The sequence below is a fragment of the Podarcis tiliguerta genome, assembly GCF_965153285.1.
Source record: "Podarcis tiliguerta genome assembly, chromosome: 5".
NCBI classification, from domain to species: Eukaryota; Metazoa; Chordata; class Lepidosauria; order Squamata; family Lacertidae; genus Podarcis; species Podarcis tiliguerta.
The window spans coordinates 67,707,608-67,728,511 of NC_139538.1; the positions used below are offsets into that span (position 1 = coordinate 67,707,608).

The window sequence follows — 20,904 nt, forward strand, 5'->3', positions numbered from 1 at the left end:
ACACTTGCTGCTGGAGGGTAACTGTGTTTCTGCAGAATATTGTGCATGTACCTGTGGAGCAGCACCCAGCAGGTTGATTGTAGAAAAGGGAAATCGGGCTGAATAGACATGTCCCCCACCACGCAGAGAAAATATTTCAGACCTCTCCTTTTGTCAGCATCAAAAGGTAAGTTTAAGCGAGTGGAACACTAAAGGCTTCGCTATTCCTCTGCTGCGCCTTTGGGAGGGGGGGGAAGAGGTAGATCAAATCTCATTTCGTCCTTGAAATTCTGGAATGGTCATTTCCTAGATTTTTTTTGACCCTTCAGGATTCCTCCTTAGTGACGTGGCCGGAGTGGGCTGGGGCTGTGGGCAAAAGGGACCTAGCTTATCTTTCTTTGCTCCATTGGGTGTCAGTTTTCCAACTTCTTAATCTGCTGCCCCTTGCCCTGAGTTGGATCTACATTTGATTTGTAAAAACGCTATGAAAGGCTATTTTAAAAAAAGTTATATAGCTCTCCATGCTGCTCTGCAGCGCCCTCTGGTGTCACATTTTTATAACTCATTTTTAACATTATAAACAACCAGTGTAGATTTGCCTTTGGACCCATGGCAGCAAACTACCTATGCCAGCAGCTCTAGTCAAGACCTGCCCTCATAGGTTTCTTTCATCCCTGACCTCCTACCATTGGCCATGCTAACTGATAGGCTTGGATAAGTTGAGGAGGGTCTGAAACTCCCTAGGAGCTGGCACGAATACTCCCTATCCTTGCCTGAGGCATTAGCAAGAAAGAAGCATTTGTAGCAGTTGCTAAGGATGAATACTAGCCAGAAATCATGCGCAGGATTTTAAAATCCTTCTTCGCCTGCCCTTCACCCTAAAGTCACTGGGCAGGTTACGGCAATTAAAACACAGTGCTCAAAACAGCTTGAGACAACTGTTCATATGAATTAGCAGCAGGCCTAAAATCCAGAAGTTTCATTAACCAGCTGCTTTTGTGATATTTGAAGGGAGCCTCACATACAATTGGAGAGAGCTATCCCCCAAGTAATCAAGTAAATACAAATAAAATCTGGAATCCATATGGATTAACTGAAAGGTTTACTGCTCTGCTGAACTGATGACTTCTAAAAGCGCAGGCGATGCATAGCTTATTAAAAACCTATTTTTAAGTATTTTGAGGCTGCGGTGATGTATTGGTCCCAACATATCCTAGAAGTGGATGACATTTTCTTCGGAAGATTTAAACACTTCTCAGCGTTGCCACAAAACTCTCCCCACAGTCAACAAGGGTGAAAATGCCTCAATGAAAACAGAAGAAAATACAATATATTTTCTCTTCTTGCCCCCTCCCCCGCTTGTTCTTCTTCCATAGTTCTCTGGGTCTAGGAAAAGAAAAATGGATGGTTATGAAAGAGGTGAACTGAATGAAAATAAGTCAAAATTTGACTTATTATCTTTATTTTGAGAAATCAAGAAGAAAATCTCAGTTGCATTATTTCAGTAGGCTTAGTGTCATGGACTAATTGGACACAGAGGAATGGTGGGAGAAAGCTGCTGGGGAACCCCCAAGAAGGTTCAGAACCTGGGGATTGATGGTGGGACCACAATGAGCAGTCAGAGGGAGATGACTGGGAAGAGGAGGTGTCATAAGCTGAAGAGGTAACAGGGCTGAGTGAGCAGGGAGAGTCTGTGGCAGAGAGGAGTCCAGAACTAGAGGAAGAAACTGAAGCAGAGGAGGCGAAGAACCAGAGACTGGTGAAGAGGCATCCAGCTGCAATAAGCTCCCCTCCCCGCTGGTCTCCCAGAACCAGAAGAGGCATGAAAAAGGCAGAGGAGAGATTGGTGACACACAGACACAGTCTCTGATTGCTTGGGAAAAAACCATGGAGAGGAGGTGATTTAGTAAGCTGTGGGGAGATGGGAACCTTCAGTCTCAGCAACTGCTTCATGAGGGCCAGAACTACCAGAGATGAGTTATTGTGCTCATTAGGCCTGACACTCCTGCGCAGAATGTGTTTTTGCTAATGAAGCATTAACTGCAACTTGTGATTTACTGCTGGCTTGCTTGTGCCACTTAAGCACACCTTAACCTTGTATGGGATCAGGGGTGGTGAACCTGTGTCCTGGACTCCATTCCCCATCAATCCCAGGCAGTGTGTTGAAGGGTCAGGGATAGTGGGACTTGTAGTCCAGTAACTTCTGGAGGGCCACAGCTTCCCCATCCCAGCTTCAAGTTATCCAGTTCAAAGCAGACTTTACCAGCAGGCCAATGGGAAGGAGTCTGGGGCTTGCCATGCCTTCATGCCAGCCAGGAAAGTCCCTGAGAATCACAAGAGGGGAAAGGGCTATTGCATTCATGTCCTGCTTGTGGGCTCTCTAGAGGCACTTTGATGGCCCTGAGGGGACAGAGTGCTAGACAAGAATAGCCTTTGTCCTGATCCAGCAGGGCTCTCCATATGTTCTTATAAAAGCAGCCTATAAAATTAGAAGCCAGATTCTTGATCTGTTCTCATCTGCTATTTTATTATTCCAGTTTACCGCTCCTGGTTATATGCAATGTGGACCAACAATCTGTTCTGTGGCTTTTCATATTTCCATTGAGATCCATCATAATACTGGATTTTAAGCTAGACAATTTTTGGAAGATCTCACCGCATTTTGGGGATCCTAGAGGTGTCATCGATATTTAAATCCCAATCAAATCCATAGGCTTTGGGCTAGGTTGCATCCTATTGAGAATGGCCAAGAAAAATGGTGCTGTGTCAATGAATCATCCAGATACTGTTTCCTCTCATAGTGATGTTTTCATAAAATCATCAAGAGCTGGAACATCCCATAGAGAACATCTGGTCCAGTGTCCACTCTGCTCAATGTAGCACTTGCAATGCAGGGTGCGTCTACAATATCTGTGGCAGATGGCTACCCACCAGCCTTTACTTTGAAAAAAAAATCTCCTGTGAAGGAGAGTGCACCATCTCCTGAAGCAGTCCGTTGTTTTCCATCGGCAAAGGAAACGTGCTGGAGGGACCCACCTGAAATGACAGACTTCCCATGCAGTTGGGCCCCATCCAACGCAAAGTCTTCTAGGCACCCTTGCGCCTCTCCCGGCGCTTTCATTCAAGTGCTGAGCCATATGGATTTTGGGATCCAAGGCCAAAGTTAATTGCAGAGAAGACGGCGATTTATCTTGGCCGTGCCCCTCTCATTCGGAGGTCAGAGCTGCTCGCTGGTGGTGACGAGGGCACCTGCTGCCACCGTTGTTGCTGGTGCAGAAGGTGAGCTGCAAAGCTGCGCTGTCCTATCTTCCTCTTTTAACACATAGGCTACCAGACTTGATTGGATCTCTATTATTAGCAGCTGATATGCCATTAGAGCTCCTCTCCTTACTTCCTTTGCTAATTAATCAGCCCTCCCAGTGACAGCGCTTTACTATTAAATAATTTTCATTAGCAACGAGAGGCCAGCAGTGTAGATGGGCTCATCTGTCTTCATTAACTCTCAGAACCCCATGACTGGCCAATGCCAATTGGGGAGATTCTTCCCTGGGCTCCTCCCCTTTCTATTCATCTTCCTATGAACAACTTGGTTGTTTTTTTAGTGTGTTTTTTTGGTACATAATGTGTCGTTTCTAAATTAATTAGGATCGCCAACAACCCCCTAATCTCCCTTTCCATCAGGTTCTTCAGCTGCTGGTTTAAAGTTTGGGATTCTGGGTTTTTTTTTGGGGGGGGGGTTCCTAAGAGAAGAAAGAAATGAAGAGTAGTGGGGAGGAACAGAATAGAGATTGCGAATCTGACTTTTGGAAAGGAAGGGCTGAAGCTCGGTAGCAGATCATCTGCATGCAGAAGGTCTCTGGTTCAATCCCCAGTTTCTCCAGATATGCAGGTTTGGGACTCTGGTGAAGCCCCTGGTCTGAATTCCTGGAGACTTACTGCCACTCAGTGTGAGCAGAGAATTCTGAACTAGATGCACCAATTCTTTGACTTGGCATAGGGCATAGTTTCCTATGTCGGTATATGAGAAACATATCCAATATAAATGCAGGAGTTTATTATTATTATTAAAGAGGGAGGCGGAAAGGTCATTATTGTGCCTCCTTCCCTCCCCATCTCCAACGCTCCTTCTGGCCAGGTTTCTGTGTGCGGCTTGAGGAAGAGAATGGACAGTGAGCCTTTTAAGAGGCGGATAAATAATGTATAGTTTCCTTCGTTTTGGAAGGAATCTGAGAATGCCTTCCTAGGTCAAGAAGGGAGATCAATATTCATTGATATATGAATTACTATTCTCCCGGACTAAAAATTGACTTCCCCACTTGCTTAGCAGAACTCGCTTGGGAAATAACCCTGTAGACCTCAGGACTCATGCGCACAAAGTCCCAGAAGGGCAGGGTAGGAACTGCCGCATTTTATGGCCGTGCAGTGAAATAGGCTCTCATTCTGAGACTGGCAGAAATATCTCCCCGTCTTCCACTCCAAGTTTTACACAGCTCACTGGGTGAAGAGCTGTCCTTTCGACCGGGCTCTAGTCTTTGTGCCATCATGTCCCCAGAGCCAGAAGGACAAAGAGACTCGTCGGCGTGGGTGACGCTGCAGCGGCAGAGAATGCCACCTTCTCATGCGCTTTGAGGAATAAGAGTGGCGAACCATCCCAGAGCGTCTTAAGGAAGTGACCTTGAAACTTGAGGGGTTGTTTTTTTTTCTCCTGGCTTAGCGCAACCGTAAGAAAGACAAACTAGCCACTCCTGGAGGTCCTTGCGGTGGAAGAGGTTTTTCTGTTTGCCACGAACATTTAATTGCTGTCTCTTTGTACAAGCAAAACACAGTGGTGTTCCCAGGGTAACAATTCCTGATTCCCGAGCATGATTGTTCTCCTGCTTAGATATCAAGGCTGTCATCTCTTTTCTGGTGGCCATTAACTGCAGCAGTACAGGCCGAAAGGCAGCTATTGAATTTCTGCCAGACGCACGCAAGTTGCAAAAGGCGGGGAGGGCTGGGGAGGATATCAGGCCCATTAAGTATTTTGCCAATGGAAAGTTCAGCAGGTACAGTCAAAGCACATCCAATGCGTATTTAAAACACATGACTCTTCCCCCAACCCCACCCCAAGTCCTGAGGACTGTAGTTTCCTCACCACAGATCTACAATTCCCAGTGCCCCTAACAAACTACACTTGCCAGGATCCTTTTGGAGGAAGTCAGATGGTTTAAATATGTGTTGGCTGTGCCTTAAATGTATGTTTATTTTCCTCTTTTGCCTCAAAATATTTACCTAGCCTGTTTAGCGCCCAGCTGAAAAATGTTCCGTAAGAGTTACTGGCACGTGTTATTTATAGGGCTTAGACAAAGATTCCAGCTCTTAATGCAAACTCGTAAATCACACTTCCAGATACAGCTATCGGTCACAAACTATAAAGTTTCATTGGGCAGTATACATCACTTACTGTCTTTCTTAATGTTTGTGTATGTTTAATTTCCCACAGACTTTCTCCTGCTGTTATTTCCTTCTGATTAAATAGTAAATCTAGGAGATTTCTGGAGACGTTGTGCTGGGACGGTATAAGTGGAATTCTTTTTAAAGAGACACGCCTGAGGTAAAAATCCATACATTATAACAACAACGACACCACAGTCCTAAGTTGTGTTACTAACAGTTTGGGTTATCCGGTAGAAGGAATGCACTTAAATGCATAGGATTGCAGCCCGGCCTAGGAGACATTGCCCTCACTCTGAGTTGACTTCATTTGCCCTCGATTATTTGGTAACATACTCAAATCCATTTGGCTATTTACCACCATGATTGGGGTGGACCAGCCCATTTCACCACCCCACTTCTGCCGTGCCACAGGTCTCACAACTCAACAGGAGCTGGGGTGCTCCTCAAAGTGTTGGCGCTCGCTTAGACCCCTGCTATGTGATCTCCAGTTGGTTGAGTTTGCCAGTGTGATCAATTGAGCAAGAAAATATGCAATAATTGGAAGAGTGGAGGAATAGCACCAACATCACAGCATATTGGAACAATGGCAGTGAGCCCTGGCAACAGAGAAAAGGTGAACATTCTCAAAGAACAAAACATTTGGTGAAGTCCTAGCTTGATTATGTTTCTCCTGTTATAACATACCTTTTAATTTGTTTTAAACGGAGATGTCATTAAACTGCAGACTACAAGCTGCCTCGAGCATTAAGGACAGGCAGCGGAGAAACTGGGAAAGAAAGAAAGAAAGAAAATGTGTTCCCTCGCATGGATATGAGATTCATACAGCTTATTCATACCGTTTATAGAAATTTAATAAATAATAATATGCCTCGGTTTATGAGGCATATGGTATTCCAAAGGTTATTCTAAATTTTGCAAGGAAGTCACTTGTCCAAAGGGCACGGCTGCTCTAACATGGTCCAAACTTGCCCACGCCACAGCATTTGACGGCACAGATCACATTTCATTACACTGACAAGGCTGAGCAAATTCTTCCAGTTGTGTTAATTTTGCCCACAAGTCAGCTTGTGTCACATTTACAAAGAAGATTGTGACATTTCCTAGCCGTTGCCATCCCTCCAGGTTTTGTGGTCCATTGCAGCGCATTTCTAAAGTGGAAGAGGATTTGGTGTAAAGGAGTTTGCGGCTCTCTGCTGCGCTGTCACAGTCCAGCAGGGCACCCCCTGCAGTTGCCTGGGAAGTCAGATGTGCTCACCAACAGAGTGGGTGAGAAGTAGACTAGCACATAACGTGTTTGTTTCCTTTCTGGGCCGAGAGTGATGAGTGGCACATTTCTAATTCCTGACATGGAAGGTCACAGCTCAGAAGAACCCTTTGGGAATGGGGGAGTACAGGAAACTGAAGGGCGAGTCTTTGAATGACATTGATTTCCCCCAGCAGACAATGGGTTGGAATGCAATTGACACAAAACTTTGTTCCATAGCAGCAAACCATTCAAGCCCTCTTAGCCATTGTTATGGTGCCTCCTTCACTATTGTTTTGTGACTATAGCTGTTCCTTTTTATAACTTTGTACCTTCTTGTTTCTCTTTGTTGTATACTTTATTCATTCCTTATGTTCTCACGACACAGATTAGTCTTGATTTGCATCAGCTTGGTTCACACAACGCTAAGTCATGGTTTGTTAAACCAAACCATGGTTGGTTTGAGCGTGTGTACCTAGCCCAGCATACTAACTATGGTTTTCTTTCTGTCAATAAATAATAAAACCATCATGTGAAGGCAAGGTTTGTTGGCAGCTTACAATTTGCAGCTTGTTTTAATTATGGTTTCGCATTGTGTTTGAACCCAACTGTCTTTCTTAACCATGGTTTCCCAGACACCCACCATGGGGTGAGAGCAAGCCATGATTTGGTGGAAGAAGATGGGGCTTATTTGCTGTTCTGCAAAATGAGCATAGTTACATGGTTAAAACATGGCTTAGATGACACAAACAAAGCATGGCTTATTGTTATGTGCAAATTCAGCTTATGCCAAGGAGTGTTACTCAATTAAACTTGCTCAGTTAAAATTTCCCTTCTTTCCCCTTCCTTTCATGTTTTAATTTAGTGCAGAAACATGCAACAGACTTGTGACTTTTTAAACAATGTGCCTAAATAGTGGTGATGATAGACAACAGGCTGTGCTGGCCTGAAACTTAACCTACTGCTCTGAGGGCTAATATTTCCCCAGTGCTCACAGTGGCTATGTGTTCTGAAGTCCCTTTGACCAGCTGATAGTCAGCGCTTGCATAGATCTGTGTGTGGTGCTTTGAAGCCCTGCCAATCATCTGACCAAACAGGCTTCAGAGTGCACTGCTCATGGAAAAATGGGTCACCTGATGCCATTGTGACATCAGGTGAGTGGACCCACACACCTGTCAAATGTTGCCCATGAGGAATGGGCTTGCCTGCTGGCTGAGTCCACTTTTGCCACTGAACCAGTTTTTTGGAAATGCAGTTGCCACATTAGAATTGCAGTTGCCAAAGCAGCTCACTTCAATTCAATAAAAACAGGAAAGGTAGGCCCTGCTTACATCAGGCTTACAAACTAGACAAAACACTGAAGGAAAGACAGAGTAGAGGGGAAAGCAGAGCAGTTTCCCAAGGAGCTTAAAGAGGCACACATGGTTCTCCCCCATCTCATTTCATCCTCACAACAGTCCTGTGAGGTAGGTTAAGCTGGGAGACTGTGACTGTGGGGTTTGAACCCTGGTCTCTCAGGCCCTAGTCCAACACCCTAACAACTACACTACGCTGGGGTAGTGTGCATATGGCCTAATTAATCTCATACTTCAGCTCCTCATCCATTTGCTTCGCCTCCAGCTGCAGTAGTATCCAGTACCCTACTGGATAAACAAAATGCCCCTCAAAACCCGTGTCAGATTTTTGCAAATCTGGGGATTGCTGCTACTACAAGAATTCTTTGCCGAAGATTTTCACCCCCCCAGACTTCTCCCCCAACGGGAACAACATTGAAATTTGGTAGTGTGAATGTGTCCTGTACCTCATTTATTTTGTTTCGATTCCATTGCCTGCAGAAACTTTCATTTCTTTTCGATCAGCCGCGCCATTCCTTCTCCTGCAAGATTTGCAGCTTAGCTGTTTCTCAGCTCACTGCAGCGTCTCCCTGCCTGCATGATGAGTTGTGCTTAGGGTAGATTTTGGTTAAGTAAGTAGATAGATACAGCTTTGCTTAAAACAAATGAAGTTGATTTAGTGGACCTATACAGCAGCCAGGCACCAGCGTTATTTAAGAATATTGGCTCTTTGGAGTCAAGGCAGTAAAAGCACTTCATTTTCATTTCAACCCTTAACTGAACATCAGTTGCTTCAATCTGTTCATTTACTAATTCCTCTCGTTTCCTTGCCATCTTCTCTGCCCAGCTCACCCTTAGCCAGTATACCAGCACATAGTATGAAATGCCCTGTGCTTGCAGTTCAAGGACTTCGTGCAGTTTTACAAATATTTTCAAAGTTCAGCAGAACTTTATGAAAACAGAAGAAGAGCCTAACATAATCACATCACGTGGGACAGGAACATAGGAAACTCCCATATACTGAGGCTGTGCATATATTTACAGCATATTTAAAGCTTTTGCCCCAATTCCCAAAGTGATTTCACAATAAAGACATACGTATATACAGACTGGGTTATCCACACCTCCCCTTGTTTTGCTGCTTCCTTCACCCTCCTGGGGAAAAGCTGCTCTTTAGTGCTCAATCAGAGCTAACAGGAATTTGGGTTTTGACCAGATTGCCATTTGTTCTGATATATCACTAAAGAGCGGGTTTTCCCTTGGAAAGGAGCTGGGCAAGGGGAAGACTTGGACCCATGCTTAGAAAGCGTGGGTCAAGCAGGAAATGGTCAGGACTTGTGCTTTCTAGGCACAGCACATGCGAAAGTGTGGATGAGCCCTGATATATATATATATATGACCAATAATTGCAGTCACCTGTGTATGACAGCTATGTACATTTTACAATTTTATATGAGGTGTAAGCTGCCCAGAGAGGCTGGGAAAACCCAGCCAGATGGACGGGGTATAAAAAATAAAATCATCATCATCATCATTCCTTTCCCAATTCTCTAGCTTTCTAAAATAAGCAGGGAGCCTCCACAGACACAAAAGGATCCCTGTTGCAGATGTTTGCCTACCCTGAGAAGGAAGGCAAATGGGAATGGCTGCTGCAGCAGGTTTGAATTTATCGTGCTTGCCTCCCCTCCCCCTCACATGCTTAAATTTACCTTATTGTAACACCTGAAGGCAGTTTAAGAGTTAACAATGTCAAGATGGGCAGAGAGAATCCTTGCATGAAGGAGCTCCAAGATTGCATGGAGGGATGATGTGGAACTGGGGGCAGGGGTGCAGAGGCAGAGACCGCCTTTATATTTTGCCTTGGAAAGCAACATACCGAAGTTATGATGCGCAGATGCGGTTGGAGGGGAGGAAAGGGGTAAAATCTTCTTAATAAATCCATTCCACGCCTGCAGAAGATGAGACAGGAGTCGCATATTCAACCATGTCATTTTGCTGAGCCGAAAGCAAAAGTGCTTCCAAATCCATTTGTTCTGTTCTGCGGTAACTCTGCTTATTTTGGGCTTTCAGGGAGCTTGGGCTCCCCTCCAGCACCTTGGAGATGCTAAAGAAGCAGAGGGAATAAGAGATGGGTCCTGGTCTGAACGCATGCCATGAACCCATTAGCTGGCCTTAGCCCCTTCTGCTATATCGGGAAAACAGTTAAGTAATCTACCTTTTAGGATTGTTGTAAGTATTACAAAGAGGTGAAATATGTGAAGTGCTTTAAACACAATAAAGCAATGTATGCTGCTGTAATTGTAATTGTAATTATTATTTACTGCTGTTAGTATAGCTGTTGTTCAGCTGAAAGAAGAAGAAGAGTCTGGATTTGATATCCCGCTTTATCACTACCCGAAGGAGTCTCAAAGCGGCTAACATTCTCCTTTCCCTTCCTCCCCCACAACAAACACTCTGAGATGAGTGGGGCTGAGAGACTTCAAAGAAGTGTGACTGGCCCAAGGTCACCCAGCAGCTGAATGTGGAGGAGCGGGGAATCGAACCAAGTTCACCAGATTACGAGTCCACCGCTCTTAACCACTACACCACACTGGCTCTCAAGCACCAGGCAAATCATTCCCAGCAATGTTTGTCAATATCCCTTTTGTCCATCAGCAGGGCCGAAGCTTCCTAAAGTGTTGGACCAGATGCAGGTGGCACTGTGGTCTAAATCACTGAGCCACTTGGGCTTGCTGATAAGAAGGTCAGTGGTTCAAATCCCCGCGACGGAGTGAGCTCCCATTGCTCTGTCCCAGCTCCTGCCAACCTAGCAGTTTGAAAGCATACCAGTGCAGGTAGATAAATAGGTACCGCTGTGGCGGGAAGGTAATCAGCATTTCCATGCGCTCTGGTTTCCATTGTGGTGTTCCGTTGCGCCAGAAGTGGTTTAGTCATGCTGGCCACATGACCCGGAAAGCTGTCTGTGGACAAACGCCAGCCTGAAAGCGAGATGAGTGCCACAACCTCATAGTCACCTTTGACTGGACTTAACCGCCCAAGGGTCCTTTACCTTTTTTTTAACCTTACCAAGATTCACAAATCATGATACACATGGCAACATCTCCCAGCCTGGACTGTGTTCTCTGTGTCTGCCCCTGGAATTTCTGCAACCTGTAATGTGCAGAGACTGGGATGTTCAAAGAGATTCATGCCATGGTTTTCTGGTGGATTGCACAGACTAGGTGATGCTGAATCAGCACCACACATGTCAGAACCATGCTATACATTTAAAGCACATTCACAGTCACAAGAAAAAAACTGAATTTTGGCATGATCCTTCCCCTCTCCCCATTGGTCCACAGTAGGAACAAGCACCCCCTTTAATCCGTGGGATTTGCACTGATTCATGCTTTACACTCCACTCCATAATAACCAGCTACATCAAGCAGCCATTTCATTGGTTTAAAAGAAACTCATTACTTTTCTGACCAAAATGTTACAGATGTAATCATTCCCCCTGATTATGATTATTTTACACACTGCAGGGTGCCAACAATAATAAAAATGTAAACATCACATTATTTTTTCACCTTAATGTAACTTCAAATTAAAAGGAAGAAGAGGCCAAGGCGAGCCATAATATGTCTTGAAGCCTTTCCAAATGCAAAACAAATAAATAAAGTCCTGTGAGATGCCGACAGCATTTTGAGAAGCCCGCTTTGCTTTCTCACTCTGCAGTTTCAATCTGATCCAATTTCTGGGAAGGAAAATACATTTTCCTGAAAAATCTGAAGGGGGGAAAATTAGTAGAGGTTGGCACCAGAAAACTGATAGCGGAACCCTGCTGTTCTGTAGACACTCTTTAAAGAGATTGAAAATAATCAAGGTGACAGTAATTTTGTGAAGTGTCTTTCCAGTTTTGGAATCCAGATTTAAAAGTCTGAACTGGTGGGGGAAATGCAATGGAAGCAAGGATACTGCTAACCCATTCAGTCCCACTGAAGCCTGCCTGCCTGCCTGCCTGCCTGCCTGCCTGCCTTCCTTCCTTCCTTCCTTCCCATCCCCATTCTATGCATAGGGTTTTATGGTATGCAGGGATTTTACAGTGAGCATCCATAGCTTATGACCCACCAAATTGAACACTACCCACCACTAGCCATGTATGCAATCCATTAGTAGCTCAATTAACTTCTTGATTTTACAGCTTCTGATGAAGGTGTAGCCTGGGATGTTTATTAACCCCCTGGGTGCGACCGCTGAACATGTCTGGTGTGGTTGGTGGGTCACATCTTGAGCAGGTCTGCTTTATGAGACTTGGGCTTCATGTTGTTGACTTGGCTGTGCTGGTGAAGGTGGACTTACCCTCCCAAATTTGGGGAGCATGCCAGGTGACCACGAGGAATAAGAACGTAAGAAGAGTACAAGACATAAGTCTACGTAGTCCAGTGCTCTCTTCACAGAACCTAGCCAGATGCCTATGAGAAGCACACAAGTGCAACCACGTTATCCAAGTGCAGTTCCCTCCCAGCAACTGGTGTTCATACTCCTCTGACAGTGGAGGTGGAACATATTCATCAAAGTTCGTAGCCATTCATAGCCTTTTCCTCCTCGAATTTGTTTAATCCACTTTTAAAGTTGTCCACATTGGTGGCCACCACTACGTCTTGAGGGAGCAAATTCCTGACAGGCAACTGGCAGGGGTTATTTCTCCCCTGGATAGAGAGACATAAGGCTACATCCAGCACCTTTAACAACAGGGATGCGAAGCCTGTGGAACGACAAATGATGTTGAACTTGAACACCCGTCATCCCGGACCATTTCCAAGCTGGCTGTGGGTGATGAGATTTGGAGTCCAGCAACACCTGGAGGACCACATGGTCCCCACCCTTGCTTTACTGGCAGGGCTTGTTATTTGCTACTTGGAATGAAAGACAAGATGTGACTGCTCAATTCTAGAAACAGAGGCCAACTAGGCTGGTGGCTGAGAATTTTTTTCCAGCACTGGCGATGGGATATCAACCACCACCACACCTCAGGGGAGTTGAGGGGATGGGGCAAGCCAGAGGACACACACAGCTCAGTTACCACCACTTTGAGCTGGCTGCCTCAAATTGCTTAATGGTAGGGCTGGCTGTGGGAGTTGGGTCCATTAGGACATATGGGTCACTTCTGCACTGAACTCAGCCTGCCCTCAGCCAGCCTATCGACATCCTTATACTTACAACCAATCTAAGGAGTGGTAATGGCTGCCAGCTTCCTCCTCTTTGAATTCACTGAGGAAAGGAACAAAACCAGAATTCCTTGGCTCTGCCTAACATTTGCTCTTGCGCCACCTACTGTTGGACCTCCCTACCTTCCACCCTACCAATCCCAATGAGCTCCAGACTTCACTGAGGCCAAGTGCTATAGGCTTTCAACCTTGACAAATCTCCACCCGGTCCAGATCTTGGCCTGGTCCAGCACGCACCTAAAAACTCACCTAGGCTTACTTTCCTTTGGCTCAAACAATCCAAATCCACGGTCAAACACACCTAACAAGAGATGCAACGTCAGCCACAATTTTAACTTTCCAGAAGAGTTTTATCAATCACCGTGACACCGTCGGTCATCTTGCTGCGTAAATCTGCACACACACACAAATGCGTCATACCATTGAGCTGGCTTTTAGCCATTTACAGCTGGGTTTGTTTGTTTTTACAGGCATCATGCGATATATATTTTTATGTGGAAAATCTGTTTAGGGCCCTGATGGATAAGGGCAGATGAACTCATGTGACACACACCCTGCCCCCGTTTTCCTGCAGAGTTTTGTGCTTTGTCGTAAAGAGCGGGACTTATAGTTTTCCAGAGTATTAGCTATAAAAACAGAGCCTTGTTAAAGTTACAGTCAGAGGGTGCAATAAATGAGTTATTTCAGCATATATCAGAGTTCAGGGCTCTTTTTCGTTACTTGGAGGTAGTGCCGTTATGTGGTGGAGAGACTCTGCAGCGCGGGACTTTCAGGACAAGTGCTATCTGTGCTGGAGCCTGGAAGTCACGTGGCCTCTCCTTTAAATAATGTATTCCCCTACAGTTCCAGCTCTTGACTTGTTCAAAGACAGTTTCTTTAAAATTTAATCAGTAGCTTTATCATCGCCTGCAGGAAAAAAGTGCCAGAGCAAAAGTGCTTTCAGAGCAAGGAAACCTGACATCTAATGAAATAGCACCTTTACTCATCTCTCTCTTCCCCACCCCCTCCCCAACCGGCCACATTTTTGTTAATTTCTCCTACAAGTGTGCCTATTAAAAAGAAAAGGTAGGAAGGCTCCGTGCACTGTGGTGACAATCTGAAGCACCATTCAGGTGACCTTGTTAGAGCCACTGCACAGTGACTCAGGTGGGATGCGATCCTTGTAAAGTTAGGCTGCCTGAACAGCTCTGCGTATGGTGCCAAGGACTCACTGAACACAACTGATGATGGGCAGGCCAGTCTCTTCCTAGAGCCAGCGTGGTGTAGTGGTTAAGAGTGGTAGTCTTGTAATCTGGGGAACCGGGTTCGTATCTCCGCTCCTCCACATGCAGCTGCTGGGTGACCTTGGGCCAGTCACGCTTCTGTGAAGTCTCTCAGCCCCACTCACCTTACAGAGTGTTTGTTGTGGGGGAGGAAGGGAAAGGAGAATGTTAGCCGCTTTGAGACTCCTTCGGGTAGTGATAAAGTGGGATATCAAAGCCAAACTACTACTACTCCTCCTCCTCCTCCTCCTCCTCCTCCTCCTCCTCTTCTTCTTCTTCTTCTTCTTCTTCTTCTTCTAGTTCTTGTTAGTTTCACACGTGTTCATTCCTAAGGGCCAGTGTGGTGTAATGGATAGAGTGCCAGACTATGACCTGGGAGACCAGGGTTCAAATCCTCACTCAGACATGAAGCTCACTGGGTGACCTTGGGCTTCATGGCTGAATGAGGCCCATCAGTATCTCTCAGCCTGACCTTGCTCGCAAGGTTGTTGTGAGGTTAAAATGGAGAGGGAAAGAAATGCACACACAACCTTCAGTTCCTTGGAGGAAAGGCAGGATATAAAGATAATACGTAAACTATTTTGCCTCATCATTATGCCATTATTATTATTATTTTAAATCATGTATTTTACATTTATTAAGGTGCAGACTTTGAGCTTTAATATATTTATATTGCATAAAATTAGCATTTTTGGATACATCTTTTGCCCTAAAATACATTTCCCCCCTCATCAGCGTATTAGTGTATTAGTCCGGAAAGTGTGATTCAGGCTGGTTTGCTTAAAAATGAAGTGCAAATGAAATAGTTGTGCATCTCTACACACTGAGCCAGCACCGTAATCTAAACTGGAAAGCATGTCTCACTTCTTGAAAATATGGCACTTACTCCTCAAGAGGTCCAGGTGGTGCTTGCTGTGATTCAGGATGGGGAAATGGGTCACTTTTGGCTTCTCTCCGTTTCTCTCTCTCTTTTCCAATCTGAAGTTTGGTTCTGCATATTTTCACACCAATGCTGGTTTATTTTATTTATTTAAAAAAGTCCAAATGAAAATGTGCCAGCATTTTAGTGTGCATTTTTTTGTACTATACACCCTTTTTTTTGGTATGCTATTTCCCCTAATATATACATTTACCCCAGTTTTGTCAGCTTTATTTGGCTCACATTCTACTCAGAAGAATATTTTGGTTAGATGAGGAGATACAACAGCAGGAGGAAAAGCTGGAAAAGGGGGGCAAATGTCAAGCACACGCATGAAGGAAGAGTTGTTCTTTAAATTGTTGAGCAGGTGGTTCAATTTGATGGTGAACTTCTATGGCCTGTATTCCAGGGACTTGGAATGGATGAACCAGTCTATTTATTTCTCTGTTTATTCATATATTCGTTCCATCCTATTTCTGCAATAATCTACCAAAAAGGGTGGAAAAACATGCACACAAATTGTATTTAAATTGAATTTTTTTATAGCATGCTATTTAAATAGGTATGTATGTATTTTATATACACCGCTTCATATTTAAACAGAAATCTCTCAACAGAAATCTCATAAGTTTACAAACCCACCCAAAAGCATTCAACATAAGAAACGCAATACAAAACCTTTAACTGAAACACAATAAGGTAGAACTACTATGGCCACTGAATGGCGTTTCCGTGCGCTGCTCTGGTTTGCCAGAAGCGGCTTAGTCATGCTGGCCACATGATCTGGAAGCTGTATGCCAGCTCCCTTGGCCAGTAAAGTGAGATGAGTGCCGCAACCCCAGAGTCGGCCACGACTGGACCTAATGGTCAGGGGTCCCTTTACCTTACTATGGCCACTATTAATCATGACAATCCCACATGTAACTTCATTAAATACATTCCTCAAAGCAATGTAACCATATGCAAAATGTAACAGTCCAGGGAACATCAACAGGCAACGAAACACCCTAAACATATCATAAATATATTTTTAAAGCAACAAAGTATGATCACCAAAATCATTCATCTGCATATTCACACCACACCGAACCACACGTCCGCACTGCACAAAACTAAGCACGCAACCTCCGAGTATGGAATTGCTCACCAATCTCCTTAACACCCACTACATCACTCCATTCTCTTTCCGGTAAAACACTTCAAAGTTGAAGGAACGAATAAATGCGTTTCAGTGCATGCATTTCTAAATGTGTTTGATCCTAAAATACCCATTTTAAATGCACATTGGCACATTCTTCTGAATCAAGAACAGCAACGCACCCTTTGGAGAAGTGTGAAATCCAAAGAATAATTATGTTCCAATCCGCACATTAGTCCAGGAGGCAGAGGTAAGATCCATTTGCAATGGGATGGACATGATTCAGATTTCCCAAGCACCCCTGCATGAGACCTGGGGGAAGAAGGCAAGCGTGTGTGTGCCATGCTGGTGGCAGTAATAGTGGTGGACATCTTCAGAACTACACCCAGCATCTCACCCCTGCGTTATCATATATGAAAAGCTACAAATCAAGCACTTGCCTTTTGGCTTTCCTTTGCAGTTGCCCGTGTACTTCCACATTACAGCATTTGGCCTAACCCTGCACAGCTGCTGAGAAGATAACTGAAGACTTGTCCTCTGCTGCCTTGTCCAAAGCTAAATCTATTAGGTGAGGCAAGGAAAGCAGCAATGCTTGCACTTAGGTACCTGAGCCAGTAGAGGGTGATAGACAGACAGGCAACCTGTTGCTCACTGATCCACTCACTTTTAGTATGCTTGTTGGTAAAGTAGATCACATCCTCTCAGGCTTACTTCCTTTCTGCTTCTTCTCCAAGGTCTGTTATGAGCAGGCATCCCCAAACTCAGCTCTCCAGCTGTTTTGGGACTACAGTTCCCATCATCTCCGACCACGGGTCCTGTTAGCTAGGGATGATGGGAGTTGTAGTCCCAAAACAGCTGGAGGGCCGAGTTTGGGGATGCCTGGTTATGAATATGAGTCAGCTTCTGCTCGTGTTAACTACTTGGCTCCATCTTGACCACATGTAAAACCTATACCCAAGTTTTCTTTATCCTTTCAAACAGCAGTCTCGTTGGACTATTTATTTCTGCACACCATTGCAGTATATTTATCAAAAGCCATCAATATTTTTAAAATTAACTTTTTTTTTATTGCATTGTTTCACTGCTTGGTTGTTTGCTGTCCTAGGCTCCTTTTGGAGCAAAGGCAGGATAGAATTGTGATTAAAAAAGTGCTGCCTATTCTGGTTGATAGCAGCTCTCCATAGTTTCAGGCATGATTTCAGATGCTGTGGCCGGGTTCCCTTGCCCCTTAATGCTGGTAATGCCATGGATTGGACCTAGTGCCTTCTGCATGCAAGCAGGCGCTGTCCTGTTCAGTGGTGGCCCCTCCTCATTTTTAAAGTTCAGGTGGATTTATTTGGACGTGCATAGATTTGTTGCTAGATGCACCGCAAGCCATCTGCAAGCTCCTCGTTTTGCAGGAAGAGTGGAGAACCTCATCCCTTGCTTTGACTGGGACAAGGCTGAATCTTCTCTTATAAGATTTGCTCACTTCTGGCTGAAGGGCATTCCCAAAAGACAGGTTAATTTTTAGGGGTCGGTTATAGCTGTAATAACATGGAGACACAGAATTGATTACTGTCTCCTCGGCAATTTGTTTTTCGAAAGGATGCTCAAGCGGTGATTTCAGTCACAGAATGATTTGTTTGTCGGCAGAGGGGGGAAAAACATGGCAGGAACTGTGTGCCAGAGCATGGCAACCCCAGAAGGTTAAAGATATCTGCCGATTGCAAAGGACAGTGGAAAACGACATGTCAGAAGGCGGGAGCCACCTCATCAGAACCAAACAGCCTCATCTGTTGGGAATCTATTTTATATTATTACTAGCAAAAGGACTGCTGTGTTGGTGGTGCTGGTGATGATGATACAGTGGTACCTCGGGTTAAGAACTTAATTCGTTCTGGAGGTCCGTTCTTAACCTGAAACTGTTCTTGACCTGAAGCACCACTTTAGCTAATGGGGCCTCCTGCTGCTGCCGCACCACTGGAGCATGATTTCTGTTCTCATCCTGAAGCAAAGTTCTTAACCCGAGGTAGTATTTCTGGGTTAGCGGAGTCTGTAACCTGAAGTGTCTGTAACCTGAAGCGTATGTAACCCAAGGTACTGCTGTATGTGTGTTTCTCTCTATCTGTATTTCAGACCAGGACCTTATAGGAGTGCTGGTGAAACTCAGCGGAAGGCAGACCTAACTGCAGGAAATCAGCACCATGGCCAGTTCCTTGTGGAGCAAATGCCAGAAACTGGACCAGTGTTTCTCAAACGTGGGACTACAGTCGCCATCATCCCTGACCATTTGTCCTGCCAGCTAGGGATAATGGGAGCTATAGTCCAAAAAACAGCTGGAGACCCAAGTTTAAGCAATGAGGACAATATAAGCAGGTCGTCTGCTCAGCCAAGTTTACAATGGAAATCAACACATCATTTCCCTGCTCTTCAAGTTACATACACAATAGAAAATGGAGGTGATGGTGAGCAAAAAGAGAAAGCCTGAGAACAGGACAGGAATTCATTGTTCTTTTGAGCTAATTTGGATTGAAACTGTTGCAGTTCAGAAGAACCATGTTCTAGATGAGCCAGGAGGCATTTTCTTCCTCCCTACCACCAAGTCAGCTTCAACCATGCTGGGGATTGGCTCTAGCAACTGTCTGATGCCAACTTTTTGCCCTGGCTTGGCTTGAACTGAATCCAGGGATTCTCAAGCTCCCTTTTCTCTGCTGAGCATGTTTTCTCAAGTGAACTGATTCTCACCGCTTCCAAACACAAGAGGCTCCCCACCCCATGCTTTGCAATCACTGAAAAGCAATTCTTTCAAGAGGTATAGGAGAGAGGGGTTTGCAAATACCCGGAAGAGTGGTTAGAAATGGGAACACACAAAAACAGAGTTCTGGGAAGGTAAAGCACATTATGAATTGGCTAGCTGAAACAAAAGCTATTATACATGGAAGGGTGAAATATGTGATTGCTCTGAGGAAGGTACCTGAGAGAGCTAGCTGTTTGTTTGTTTTTAATATTGCGGGATCAGGAGCTTGGTTTTCTTTGGAAGGAAGGGGAAAAGGCAGCTCGCCGTGCTTTGATACAATGGCGCCTGCTTTCTTTGGCACAGGCCTACTGATATTTCAATGGAACACCACTTACCTTTCACAAGCCAGCTTTGATTTACCTTTCTCTGCTTCCCCGGTGCCATAAAACCATCTGCAATGCTGCCCTGACATTTTCGGCAGCTCCTCCTGCAGCTGCAGTGCTTTGTCAATTAATCAGTTGGGTTAATTGAAAGTAATTTTTATTATGTGTTTTTACATACAATTAAAAAGAAAAAGAAAGTAAAGAATAAATGAAGAAAAATGAAAACAAAACCACGAAAAACAAAGGACACAACACAAAACACCTAAGGATTTCCCTTCCTCTCCTTCTCTGATATATTTTCTTTTCCCTCTCTTCCAAGTTACCAAGTTCTACTCTTCTTACTACTCCTACTTCCACTTATACTGCTGAATTTATTCAAGTCCTGCTAATCTCTTCACTTGTTTATACTGATTTTTAAAACAGTCTACAAACATTTTCCAGTCCTTTTTGTATTCTTCACCATCTTGTTCTCTTGTCTTACTGGTCAGACCCACCAGCTCCGCATATTCCAACAACTTAAAGTGCCATTCCTTCATGGTCAATACTACACCTGTTCTCCATTTTTGTGCAAGCAAAATTTAGGCTGCTGTAGTGGCATACATAATTAAAAAAACCAAAAACATATTGGGGGAATTATGTTGTTACTATTCCCAGAAGAAAAGCTTCTGGTTTCTTGGGAACTGTTCTCTGAAATATTTTTAATTTGTTATGAATCATTTCCCAGAATTCCTTGATTACTTTACAGAACCACCACGTGCGGTAAAATGATTCTTCTACCTCTTTACACTTCAAGCATTTGCCTGTCCTAGCTTTAAACATTTTCACTAGTCTACTTGGCGTTAAATACCATTTGTGGAACATTTTCATGTGGCTTTACTTCAATATGTAACACGCAGTATATTTCAGGTTCATTTCCCATAGTGTAAACTCAATATTGTGCCCCACATCCCTTGCCAGATTAATCATATATGATTTCACAGGCTCATCTTTCATTTCCCATTCTAAGGGTTAGAAGATCTAATAAGATTTAATAAATAAGTGAATCTATCATGCCACTTGTCAGGGATGATCTACACTCCAAAGTGGCTCACAACATCAAAAACAAACAATATAATTCCTTAACTATTGCAAATCAGAACAAATGAAAATATTCCTCTGAACAGTAGATGAATAAAAGAATCGCAGCCTCTCAGAAGATCCATGGGGAGGGAGAGAGTAGAATTCATCTCCAAAGGGATGCTTCCAGAGTGTTGGTATTTTCAGGTGGGACCCAATCACATA

General features: G+C 44.3%; 2 long non-coding RNA genes across 2 annotated transcripts in view; both read right to left on the reverse strand.

Annotated features, from left to right (window-relative positions):
* LOC310678116 overlaps positions 1–20,904 on the reverse strand; it is a 463,560-nt gene that overhangs the window by 31,505 nt on the left and 411,151 nt on the right. The window lies entirely within an intron of this gene.
* The window catches only part of LOC310678124, a 408,095-nt gene continuing 398,226 nt past the window's right edge, over positions 11,036–20,904 (reverse strand). Inside the window, exons 2-4 of the long non-coding RNA XR_014511633.1 lie at positions 16,704–18,483; positions 15,351–15,476; positions 11,036–14,108 (exon numbers count right to left, since the gene is read on the reverse strand). This is a non-coding gene — a long non-coding RNA (uncharacterized lncRNA). The remainder of the gene's footprint in view (positions 14,109–15,350; positions 15,477–16,703; positions 18,484–20,904) is intronic.